This window comes from Lupinus angustifolius, chromosome LG01 (genome assembly GCF_001865875.1).
Source record: "Lupinus angustifolius cultivar Tanjil chromosome LG01, LupAngTanjil_v1.0, whole genome shotgun sequence".
In the NCBI taxonomy this organism is placed as follows: domain Eukaryota; kingdom Viridiplantae; phylum Streptophyta; class Magnoliopsida; order Fabales; family Fabaceae; genus Lupinus; species Lupinus angustifolius.
Genome location: NC_032009.1, coordinates 14,915,465 through 14,930,069, shown reverse-complemented (window position 1 = coordinate 14,930,069; position 14,605 = coordinate 14,915,465).

Sequence of the window (14,605 nt, the reverse complement as noted above, 5' to 3'; positions counted from 1 at the left end):
ATCGAGGAAATGTCTTACATATAATGAACTTCAATTTGGCAATTCAAAGAAGATTGACCTTTTCTTCCACCCCTTTGTGACAATTTCTTTTGAAAAAGGTTTACCAAAGTTAGTATTCAAACGCTTTAGCTTTAGAAATAATTGGTCACCTGTCAACGACAAAGAAGCACGACCTTCTTCATTGTTTCCATCAAATGCTTTTCTCCATCGTCGATAGTGATGATCCAAAGGCAAAAATATACGATGGCCAAGGAAGACATTTTTATTATAGTGTTCCAACCATATTGAATGAGTATTGTCTTCTCACACAGGACATGCAAAATGTCTGTTTGTACTATATCTAGACAGATTACCATATGCAGGGAAATCACTGATTGTGTCGAACAAAAAAGTCCTCAAGTTGAAGCTTTCTTCCCTATACGCATCATATACATTTATGATTGTTTCCTACATTTGCTTCAAGTCTTCAATTAATGGAGTCAAATATATGTCTATGTCATTTCCTGGTTGTTTACAGAATTTAACATACATAACATTACATATTTGCGCTTCATGCATAGAGAAAGAGGTAAGTTGTATATCACCAACATCACTGGCCATGTACTGTGGGAGAAACTTTGAACACTATGTGGGTTAATTCCATCCGTTGACAATTTAAGGCATAGATTTATTGATTCTTGACCAAAACTAGAACATTCGTGATCAATTTTTCTCCATTGAGGAGAATCTGCAGGATGTCGAAGCTTGCCATGTTTAAAGACATCGTTTGTCAGAATGTGTGAGAATGCAGGAACATTTTAATTTTTTAAGGTCTAATAGTATCTTCAACAGTGCATAATGAAGACATCGTTGTCAATGATACCTAATCAACAGCGCAACCTAAAGGAAACGCTATAGAAAAACTTCCCATTCAAATATGAAGGTAAGTCTTCCACATCGCGATCTTAAGGAAACATTGCGGAAAATATAATAAAATTCAAATTAGTAATTACGTTATGAAAATCGATTTATGACAATTAATTAAATATATAGAACAATAAATAACATTCAAGCAATTAATCCATTAAACACTGTGTTAAGCGATTCATTGAAGAGGAAATAGTTTTGATCATATCAACAATGCTTCTTACCACATGCGATGTTGTATATCTAAAAGAGAATGAATGAGAGATAAGTATTCAACAGTGCTTTTATGTTCATGCATTGTTATATTAAACGAAAGCAACAACGTTTTTTTGAGAATCCACTGTTGAATTCAACGTAATCAACAGCGCACAGTTAATAAAGCATTGTTGTATGGGTATAACAACAGCGCAATAATACAAAAGCATTGTTGAAAACCATTATTCCTAATTCTACAAAGTTACGCACACAACAAATAATACCCTAATGTATACAAAAACAGAACATAACAACAAAATGAATGCATACATAAACACCAAATGACAACTATATGAACACACCTGAATTTCAATTGAATTTATATATTGAACATTAATTACACTGTTTATATAAACATATATTACATAGATCAAGTTATATACATTACATTGAACATTAATTGAATTCCTTAAGCTATAATATGTGCAAAACTAATCTACTAAACTTAGTACAAACTTTGACTATTGTTCTATAATGTGGTTGACTTGGTCATCTGTATATGATTTGCCAACAAACTTGATTTCATTAGTTGGCCACTGCTTGATGATATCCTTAATAGCCGCAATCTATCTGATTTGTTTGGCAATGGGTCTACAATTAAAATGAAGTAAACATATAAGCATAACATTAGTTGGTCATTACACATATAATTGTTTGAGATGATTTGTGTCAATACCTTTATACGAGTCCACTTGATTTTGTTAGGATTTGGTAACTTGTTTCTACCACGATTATTCAATTTGTAAACTTTCACTACACTAAACAATAGAAAATGTACTTAATTAATAAACAACTAGGAAAGTGAAAGTGTAACTAAAAGTTTAAATAAGTAGTCCACTTACGTAGAAAACATATCTTTCACAGAGGCGCAGTTGTTCATATCACCACGTGTCAATGAGTCAAAGTAGTATATTTCTTCATTGACTTGATTGATGGCAACCAAAACCCAATGTTACCTAACAAAACACATGTACATGGTTAGGAAATGTTAAGGTATATACTAAAGAAACAAATATAAAACACAATTACAAAATGCTCACCCAGTATTAAAAGGTGCAAGGAATAAATATGCATCTTCTTTATGATGGATGAGATTATCTGTAATTCGTTCTGTTTTTTTCCCTAATCTCATTTTTATCGTGCGACATCAAAGCGGTAAGGTGTGGGGATATGAACATCACTTTTTTCTTATTTACCTTAATAAAATTTTCATACAAGTACCTAATATATATAACACAAATTTTAGTTAATTATAACACACCACCATGCATAAGTGAGAAGTTAAGAACACATAACTTACCTCATATATATACATATAGTAGTTGCACCTATACAATCACGTTTATATACATCCTGAACTTCTTTGGGAATTGATATAATTATCATATCCTCTCCCATCTTATGTACATGCTCCATCAACTGAGTACAATAGTTGGTAGTCTTCTTGGAGCTCACATCCCTAGTAGATGGCTTTGAGCTTACATCTCCCGAAGATGGCTTAGACTTTTGGGTGCTACTAGGGTGGAATGTACATTTTCCTGAAATATTCAATAAAAACATATCAATTATAGATCAATATACATATATAATATGAGTGAGCATAAGGTGCAAAATCATACCTTAGGAGGAATTACTTGAACAAGGTCTACTGGCCAAGCCACAAAAGTGCCTATAGCCCCTCCAACTGTGAAGATATCCTCATTGAGAGGAATTGACAGCAACGTATTATCATCGATTGCAATATCAATCGAGACCGTCACATGATGGCGTGGGATATGTGCATTATGCAGCATAGCATCAACCAACTTGTGCTCTTTCCCAACACCCACTACTCGACTAGTTGGGGTATCTAGGAAAAGTTTGCAAGAACTTATTCCATGTACGTTAGTTAAAACATATAATTAGTTAACGACTAAATTAAAATAAGTTAACTAAATTACCTCAGGAATGGGAATCGGAATGGGAATTTTGTAAGGTGCAGGTGTAGTGCAACTCTCAATGATGGTTGAAGGAACAGTGGCAACATTACTAGCTTGTCGTTGCCACTCAGCTTCCTCCGCTTTCATTGATTGCTCAAATCCGTTGAACCGTTGCATGAGGCTATCTAGTTGATTTTCAACCTGGCTTATTTGGGCTTTGGTTGCATGCTTTGGATGAGGTACAAATGTCCGCTGGCTAAGCTAGGGTAGATAGGAAGTCCAAGTGCCTTTGTCAAGTATTACGCGACTATTCGGGTTTGCCTCCTTTTCTTTTAGGGCAATCTGACAAATCACTAAAAAACATAATATTAATTAATCACATTTTGATAAATCAAGTATGGAAATTAAGTATAATTTAAAAATATGAGCACTTACAATACGTCTTGCCTCTTCTTGAACTTCCTCATTGTCGATGACACCATCCTTGTTCTTACGGTCATTCACCCATAGAACATTGAGTTCTACTCCATGTGGAGTCATAGTTGTATCGCTTTTGTTCTCCAACTAACAAAACATAACCAATAATAGTGTAGTTAGATATATATATATATATGTGCATACAAAACATAACCAATAATGTACAAATTAACAATACTTACAATTTTTCCTCTATACCCCGCTCGAGAACCTAGGTATGGATATAAAGGCTTAGATGCCCTCTTGCGGTTTTCATTACTTAATTTCTGAAACACTAAACAACATTAATATCAACAATCATATACAAACGCATATATACAAAAGTCAATACAAAGAATATGACTTTACCACGAAAGACACATCTTCTGTGCGTAAGGTGACAAAAGTCTTCCAATCCTCTTCATCAACGATATTTGCATATTTAGTTGGAGGTTTTAGGTTGACATTACCATCAGCATCTCTGAGTAATTTTCCGGCATCAGTTTGGAATTGCCGGAGAGCCTTGCTAGTCGATTTAAGGATATAATCTTTATGCTCCTCATCAACATCAAAAGTTGCCAAAAATAAAAACACATATACATTTTATATTACATGCTTATACGTACATTGCATGAAAACGTAACACATTTACGTACATTGCATGAAAACACAAAAACTGAAAAAATAAACTTACTCTTATTTCATTCCAAATACGCTCCTTCATGGTATTCTCTACATCACTTCATTTCTTCATTGTTAGCTTCAGATTCTTCCTAACAACAACACTAATGTAGCTTACCAGTTCGTTGCCACCCTTCTTGTTTAATGGTTGGCCTTTAGCGTTCCATTGAACTTCTATTTTCACAACCTTGCTTCTTGACCGAATGACATTCTTCATGGAAGTCATTCCACGTGGATATCGCTTTTGAACAATGATTTGTTGGTCTTGTGGATTCGGTGAAGCTTTGTCACCACTGTGAGATACATGATCGCTACTTTGGGAAGCCATTGATGAAGTTTTTTCAGTTTATGAGAGTTTGAGGGTTTATGAGAGTATGAGGGTTTGTTGAGAGTGAGAGGATTTCTTTTCGAGTAAGTTTGAGAGTGTAGAGGAAAAGACTCATGTTTTAGATATTTAAACTGTAGTAACCATTTAACAGCGAACATTAACGATAGCGTTGTTGTATTGTCCTCTTCAACAGCGTATATTTACGGTAGCGTTGTTGTATGGACATCTTCAACAGCTCATATTACCGATTGCGATGTTGTTGTGTATCCAACTGTACACAACTCATATTATGAACACGACCTCTTCCACAGCGCATATTTAACGTAGCGATGTTGTATTGACATCTTCAACAGCGCATATTAAGGATTACGTTGTGGTTGCGTATCCAGCTGTTTACTACTTATTTTCATTAACACGTCAATAGCGCTACTGAAATGTAACGCTGTTGATTAAAATCTGACTGACAACGCTCTCTAAATTATGCGATGTTGAATAGAATCTAATTGACAGCATAGTCGTAATTATGTGCTGTTAAACAAAACTCATTTTCCAAATTAACAGCGTATTTGTAGATATGCGCTGTTAAATTAACATTTTATATAACTGGAAAATATTTATACAACATGAATTTTACTTAAATTAACATGAAGTTGCCATGAAGTAGATTATTAATATATAATTGTGTTTATTAACACTTTAGTGGATAAAATATTAAACATTACATTTTGTTAATTTGTTTTTATATTTATTTAGTATTGGTAATTTGTTTATTGTGTTTATTAATAAGGATCAGTGCAAATATATTAAAGAGAATAACCATCCAAATAATTAAAAAAAAAAATTAACATACAAAATAATTGTTTTATTATTCATTCAGAGAAGCAAAATACATTATAATGAACTAAATGATTTGGTACATGCGAATATAATGAACTAAATGATTTGTTAGAAGAGGAAATAAACTTCTTATATCCATAATTTTTTCTTTGACTCCTCTACACAAATCTTGTATAACAGTTCATTGATTTCCTTTTAAAATTTGGGTCCTTCTACCATGAAAATGAAATGAAGGAAAGAAATGAACTTTTAGGAATTGTTGTAGATGATGAAGGAAAATAATTGAAAGAGATCAATCGACTAAATCTTCGTCATCTCACGCAAGTCTTGTATGACAGTCACCTTCCTTCTGAAATTTGGGTCATTTTGCAAAATCAAAAGTTGTTAAAGATCTCCTTGACATGATTCTGAAACAAAAACATAGTTTTTCCACGACTCCTCTATACAAATCTAGGTGTTTTTTCTCTTTTTCACTCTTTGAAGTATTGCTCTTTATTTTACTACTTTGTGTTTTCTTCCTCCTATCTTCATGAATATACTCTTATAGAAACACATCCTCTTAGGATCTTAACTTGCTGATGAATTAGAACATTGAGTGAACCACAATATTTATAGATGAACAACCATTAATATTTAAACAAATGAAGAGACGCATAAACATTCAATTATTAATATTTCTACAACCAAGAAACACATAATCTCTCAACCATTAATATTTCAACAGCCAAGAAACGCATAACCATTCAACCATTAATATTTCAACAAACGACGAAATGCATTACTATAAACGACGAGACGCATTACTACTCCACCATTAAGTTCTCGGACGCTTAAAAAGTCGTCAAACATCAACAACGCATAATTAAGCAAGTGTGATTACTATGTCATCTTCAACAACGCTTCCTTAAATATGCGTTGTTGCATATATTCCCATCAACAACGCATATTAAGGATTGCGTTGTGGTTGCGTATCCAGCTATTTATTACTTATTTTCATTAACACATCAACAGTGCTACCTAGATGTAGCACTGTTGATTAGAATCTAATTGACAGTGTTATCTTAATTATGCGTTGTTGAATAGAATCTAATTGACAACGCAATCGTAATTATGCGTTGTTAAACTGAACTCATTTTTCAAATTAACAGCGTATTCGTATTTATGCGTTGTTAAATTAATATTTTACATAACTGGAAAATATATATACCACGTGAATTTACTTAAATTAACATGAAGTTGCCATGAAGTAGATTATTATTATATAATTGTGTTTATGAATACGAAACTGGATAAAATATTAAACATTACATTTTGTTAATTTGCTTTTGTATTTATTAAGTATTGATAATTTGTTTATTGTGTTTATTAATAAGGAACAATGCAAAAATATTAAAGAGAATAATCATCCAAATAATTAACAAAAAACAGAAATTAACATCCAAAATAATTGTTTTATTATTCATTCAGAGAGACAAAATACATTATAATGAACTAAATGATTTGGTACATGCGAATATAATGAACTAAATGATTTGGTAGAAGAGGAAATAGTCTTGTCCACAATTTTTTCTTCTACTCGTCTACTCCTCTACACAAATCTTGTACAATAGTTCATTGATTTCCTTATAAAATCTGGGTCATTTTCCCATGAAAATCGAATGAGAGAAATCAATGAACTTTAGGAATTGTTGCAGATGATGAAGGGAAATAATTGAAAGAGCTCAATGAACTAAATAATTCATTCCCTTTTCCTTTTATTTACTTTCAATTGCTTCATCTCACGCAAATCTCGTATAACAGTCACCTTCCTTCTGAAATCAAAACTTGTTAAAAACCTCCTTGACATGATTCTGAAATAGAAACACAATTTTTTTATCGACTCCTCTATACAAATCTGGGTGCTTTTTCTCTTTTTCACTCTTTGAAGTATTGCTCTTTTTTTTACTACTTTGTATTTTCTTCCTCCTATCTTCATACACATACTCTTAGGCACTAAGCTTACTGATGAATTAGAACATTGAGTGAACCACAATTTTTATAGATGAGCAACCATTAATATTTCAACAAACAAAGAGACGTATGACCACTCAACCATAAATATTTCAACAATCAAGAAACACATAAACACTCAACCATTAATATTTCAACAAACAACGAGACATATTACTACTCCACCATTAATTTCTCGGACGCTTAAAAAGTCGTAAAAAATCAACAACGTATAATTAAGCAAGCGCGGTTACTATGTCATCTTCAATGGCGCTTTCTTAAATATGCGTTGTTGCATATATTCACATCAACGACGCGTTCAATCAAATGTGTTGTTAAAAATAAATCATTCAAGTTAACGCTAACATTACTGATGTTCAACAGCGTATTGTCAAGAATGCGTTGTTGAAGTTACACAAATTGACAGCGCCTGTTTTATTATATGTTGTTGATGTTCTTCCGCCTCATTTTCAACAACGTCGTTCAAAATTCCGCTATTCAATGGCTGCTGTTTATTACGATATCTGGCGTAGTGATTAGAAATAATTTTAAAAGAAATACTGAGGACTTTCAAAGACAACAAAGAAGAACAATGAGTCTATTATACAAGTCCAACAACATTATATACTCAGTAGGAAGAAGATCAAGAGGATCTCTAGAGTTCAATAGCTAGACTATAAAATCCAAAGTACTATGATGGATTTAACACCCATGACTGAAAAGCAAGCATGCCAACTATTATAAGAGTATCCATAGCATAGGTGCCCAGTATATGAAAAATGAGAGAACATTATTGACTATAAAGAACCATCAGGCAACATTATCATTCTTGAGTGATGAGAAGAAGAGCATCTTTTGACAGAACAATTATGGACCACGACAAAAGAATATGAGTAAGAATTTGAGAATGCAAATGATAGCCTGAAGGAATGCAGAGTGAAGATTAAAAAGGGGAATGATAGTCTGAAGGAATAAAGAGTGCACTATCAACACTCCTTATGAATGACAAACAAGATGTGACACCACTAGCACGGTTCACATGAAGTAAGCTAACTATAATCGGGGAAAAAACTATGAGTGTAAAATAAATTGGAGTAGGTTTTCATTTTCCTATATAAAGATGTACTACCCTCTTTGTAAAGTACAAGTATCTATTTGAATAAAAAAATATTTCTTAGTAATATTGAGTATTTTCTCTTGTTTTTGTTCTTCTCTTAAGTGTTCCATAAAGTTTCATTCATATTCACCAACAAAAAAAATTGTGGAGTGCTTCATATAGTTCCTTTCAAATTCACCAGTAGCAAATAGCGAATTGCGATTAAGGTATGGTGAACAAAACCTAAAAGGTTAGTATTCTCTAAATCATGAATGTGATGATCTAATAATTGTGTTTAATTGGTGTAAACTCATATGCCCCAAGATATAAATAGAACATATATTTGTCATAAGGATGTCGAGTTACACCTCCGAAAGGAAACGACGGAAGGTTGTGTTGTAATAAAGTGAAAGGAGAAGGTATGTGCACCATTTTATGAGTTATGGACTAGAAAATACCTGTACATGAAAGAAGACAAAGTTCCTTTTATGACTCGATCTATATACGGTCAACATCTCGACTTATGAAAGATATATGTTTATTTATAATCCTAAAAAATATTGCATGTATGTTTAGGAATTAGTCCTTTCAAAATATGGTATATTTATATATATATATATATAATTTATCATATAAGAATTGTGAGAAGAATAAATGTGGTCCATACAACCATACATGGATTCTTAGAATTAATTAACCCTAAACCCTATGCACATATGTATGTTATATATATATATATATATATATATATACCACTAAAATTGTCCAAAGTTAGATTGAATAAGAAATACAAAATATTAAATTAGCATAATTGCTAAGTATCCAATTAAATGATGAATAACTAGTACGAACACGAGAAATATAATTTCAAATGTAACACAAAAAAATAAGTATATACATTCATTTCTTAGTTTAGAGTTTAAAGTTGACATATTTCCTTAATACATATATTTAATGAGAAGAATATGTTAGAAATTCCTTATGATCGGTGAAATATCAATCATAGGATCATGAATCTCAGGATTCTTACACATAATATAAAACAAGGATATAAAGTCATATGTGAATCCATGTTCTCAAATCTACTCATTTGGTATACTTTTTGAGATGGAGTTTTGGTATGATAGTCTTCCTCAACCAAATCATGAATTCATTTTGGAACCTTTGTTTTCTCTCTGATGGGGAAAAGTGAAAACTATTTATGATTTGGTGTCTTGAAGACCATAACAGTTCCTTATGTTTTAACTAATAGTGTTCCCATTATCCCATATAGGCCAACCATTTGAGTATGCACTCATTATGTCAATCTCTGTTATCAGTTTCAGAAGACTTTTACCACTATGTCAGATATCGTAATTAACAACGGTCATTCAACAACGCGATTTTGAACGACGTTGTTGAATATGAGGCAAAAGAACATCAACAACGTAGATTAAAGCAAGTGTTGTCAATGTGGGTAACTTTAACAACATATTCTTGAAACAACACTATTGAACATCAGTGATGTTAGCGCTAGTTTGAATGAGTTCTATTTAACATTGTATGTTATAGGAAGCATTGTTAATGTACACCTATTCCACATCGCAGCGTTAAATAAGCGATGTTGAAGATGACATAGTAACAGTGCTTTCTTAAATAAGCGTTGTTGTTTGTATATGACGCTTTAAATATCAGAAACATTAATGGTTGAGTGCTTATGTGCGTCTCTTCGTTTTTATGAAAAATTAATTGGTTGTGCATCTTCCAAGGACGACAATAAGATTCTCTTTCTATTTGAATCTATAAATGTTGTGGTTCACTTCATGTTCTATTTCATTAGTAAGTGTATGTTTTCTATAGATTTTTTTCTTTCTACTTTGTTTTTTTTTTGTCTCATTCATTATTTTTAGTACTTTGACTAATTGACACATGGTGATCCGAATAAGTATATCGTTATGAGAGAAATGTTTTCTAAGTGGATTACTCATTTAAACTTTTATTTACACTTTCATTTTCCTAGTTGTTTAGTAATTAAGTACAATTTCTATTGTTTAGGGTGGTGGGAATTTATAGAGGTTGTAATCGTTCTAGAAAATCGATACCACAACATAGTCCACTAGACTCATATAAAGGTATTGGCACAAATCATCTCAAACAATTATATGTATTGTGTATTCATATTTCAGTTAAGGTTATACTTATATGTTTACTTCATTTTAATTGTAGACCCCTTGCCAAACAAACGAGGTAGATTATGGATATTACGGACTGAAATTCATGAAGTAGATCATTTAGCAATGGACAACTAATGAAATCAAGTTTGTTAGAAAATCATATGCAGATGACCAAGTCAACCAAATTAGAGAACATTGCTCATAGTATGTACTTAGTCTTGTTTAGGGAAATCAATATATAACATAGGTCTAGTATATTTTTGCACAGATTGTACTTAGGGAATTCAATTAATGTTCCATGTAATGTATATATTGTGGTGTATGTAATATGTGTTTCTATAACATTATAGTGTAATTAATGTTTAATATATAAATTCATAAGAAATTCAGTTGTGTTCATATAGTTGTGATTTGGTATTTCTGTATGCATTCAGGTTATTGTTTTCTTCTGTTTCTCTATGCATTCAGGTTATTTTATGTTGTGTGCTTAACTGTGTAGAATTAGAAATAGTGGTCTTCAATAGTGTTTTTTAATAATGTGATGTTGTATATCGATACAAGAGCACTTTTTCACAAATGTGATGTTGTTTATGTTGCATTCAACAGCGTATTAAAAAAACATTGTTGAACACATGTGTCTCATACTATTTTCTTTTACCTATACAACAACCCATTTTTGAAGAAGCATTGCCGATGTGATCAACAATTAAGCATGTGCACAAAATACACTATCAGACTTTAATTAATTGACATTATTTCCTTTAATCAATTATCTCATTTCTTAATCGATTAACGAGTTCACATTTCTTATATTGTTTGAATGTTATTTATTGTCATTATTAATTGTTCTATATATTTAATTAATTATCATTAATCGAATGTCATAATGTCATTATTAATTTGAATTTCAATAAAAAAAATTAATATATTTTACACATTATTTCCTTCATGTTGCATTGTGGAACACTTTCCTTCATTATATTTGAATGAGGAGTTCTTCTATAGTGCTATTTTTAGGTGGCGATGTTGGTTAGGTATAATTGACAGCGATATCTTCCTTACGCATTGTTGAAGATACTATGAGGCCCTAAAAATTTAAATTGTTCTTGTATTCTCACACATTCAGCAATCCCAACATTCATTAACTCAACAGTGAAAATCATTTACTCTCAAAATTGACCTCGAAAATCATTCAACCTCATCATCATTCAACACCGAATTTCGAAAATCATTCAGTCATTCAACACGAATATTATTCAAAATCGAGTTTGAAAATCATTCACTCGTTTAACCTCAAAATCATCATTCTCACATTCAACACTGAATTGAAAGTGAGTTTTCCTTATAAATATTTGCCTTTTTAATTACATTATATTTAACTTGTATTGAGTTATAAATATTTTCCTTATAAATTAGTCAAAGTGATTTCACTAATTTAGCTTGTATTTAGTTGGGGTTTCCGACCTATTTCACTTTATTACATTATTATGAGTTAGGGTTCTCCCATTTTTAATTACAAAATCATGTATTTGTTCTGCTTGGTCAGCATAACTCCAAGCTTTAGGGATTTATGTTCATTATATTTTTTTGTTAATATAAAATGGATTAAATGGATGAGTGTTGATTGATTGACGAAAGAGTATGAGGAATGGGTGAAATCATTTGTTAGCTTTACAATTGAGAATGCTGAAAACCCTAATAGAATTGTATGTCCTTGCTTAAGATGTTGTTACTCAAACTGAATTACTCCAAATGAGTTAAAAGTTCATTTAGTATGTCACGGTATTGATCAAAGTTACACATTTTGGAAAAGACATGGTGAGAAGAGAGACGTTATAGATTGTAATGATGAGATGCATATGAATGACAACTACACAAATGTATATGAAGACGGTCGTTTAGAGGAAATAGCAAATGTTGTTGAAGAGGATCTTCAGGATTGTCCTGAGATGTTTCAGCGGTTGATAAGTGATGTTGATAAACCATTATATAATGGTTGTACTAAATTCACAAGATTGGCAGCAGTATCAAGGTTGTATAAGTTGAAATATGTTAATGGATGGACTGGTAAGAGTTTCACTGACTTGCTTGCACTTCTAAAGGATATGTTGCTTGAAGATAATGCGTTCCCTTCTCGAACCTATGATGAAAAATAAACGTTACGCTCCATTGATATGGACTACACAATGATATATGCTTGTGAAAATGATTGCATCTTATTTATTAATGAGTATGTTTCATCAAATTTTAGTCCCAAATGTAATGCATCACGATATAAGAAGGAAGACTCGATTCCCAAAAAGGTTGTATGGCATTTTCCCATCAAAGCAAGATTCAAGTGTATGTTTAGCAATGCCGATGATGCAAATAAGTTGACATGGCATGATGAAGAAAGGATTAAGGATGACATGCTTCGACATCCTGCAGATTCTCCTCAACGGACAAGATTGATAATGATTATCCTAGTTTTGGTCAAGAATCAAAAAATCTACACCTAGCATTGTCAACAGATGGAATTAACCCACATAGTGTTAGAAGTTGGTCCCATAGTACATGGCTAGTGATGTTGGTGATATACAACCTACCTCATTCTCTATGCATGAAGTGCAAATATGTTATGTTATCTATGTTAATTTATGGACCTAAACAACCAAGAAATGACATAAATATATATTTGGATCCACTAATTGAAGACTTGAAGCAAATTTGGGAGATATGCATAAATGTATATGATGCGTATAGGGAAGAAAGCTTCAACTTGAGGGCTTTGTTGTTCGGCATAATCAGTGATTTCCATGCATATGATAATCTGTCTGGATATAGTACAAAATGACATTTTGCATATCTTGTATGTGAAGACAATACTCATTCAATGAGGTTGGAACACTATAATAAAAATGTCTTCCTTGGCCATCATAGATTTTTGCATTCATATCATCATTATTGGCGATGGAGAAAAGCATTTAATGGGAACAATGAAGAAGGTCGTGCTCCTTTGTCGTTGACGGGTGACCAATTATTTCAAAGCTAAAGGGTTTGAATAATAACTTTGGTAAACCTTTTTCAAAGGAAATTGCCACAAATGGATGGAAGAAAAGGTCAATCTTCTTTGAATTGTCATATTGGAGTTCATTATATGTAAGACATTTCCTCGATATTATGCATATTGGAAAAAAATGTGTTTGAAAGTCTCCTTGGTACCTTACTCAATGTCCCTGGTAAGACCAAAGATGACTTGAATGCAAGGTTGGACTTGGTTAGTATGGGAATAAGAAAGGAATTAAGGCCGATAATGAAGGGAAAACGTACACTTCTACCTCCAACAGCTTATTTTGACTATTGGAATACGGTCAATTCTACCTAAAAAACTTCGAGGAAACATAACTAAGTTATGCTTCTTCTTCAAGGAAATTTGTAGCAAAGTGATTGACCCTGAGAAATTACCTGCATTGCAAAGACAAATTATTTTGACTTTGTGTGAGCTTGAAATGTATTTCTCACCTTCTTTTTTTGACATAATGGTTCATCTAAGCATTCATCTTGTTCGAGAGACACAACTATGTGGTCCTTCCTATATGAGATGGATGTATCCCTTTGAGAGTTATATGAAGACATTAAAAGGGTATGTGAAGAACCGATCAAGACCAGAGGGTTGTATTCTCGAGCGATATGTTGTTGAAGAAGCACTTGCTTTTTGCACCGGATACCTTACCAATGGTGAATTCATGGGCATGTCAAAGCCTAGATATGCAAAAAAAAACATTTGGTGAATGTATTACTGGGAATGAAATATTGACTATAACAAGAACCGAATTGGAGCAATCACACTTATATGTTATACATAATGTCGACGAGGTTGAGCCATATGTTGAAAGACACAAGGAGATGCTAAGAAAGTCTTACTCAATTAAGAATGAAAATTGGATTTCCAAAGAGCATAATTAGTGTTTCATAAAGTGGCTAAAAATCACATTGATGAGGAGTT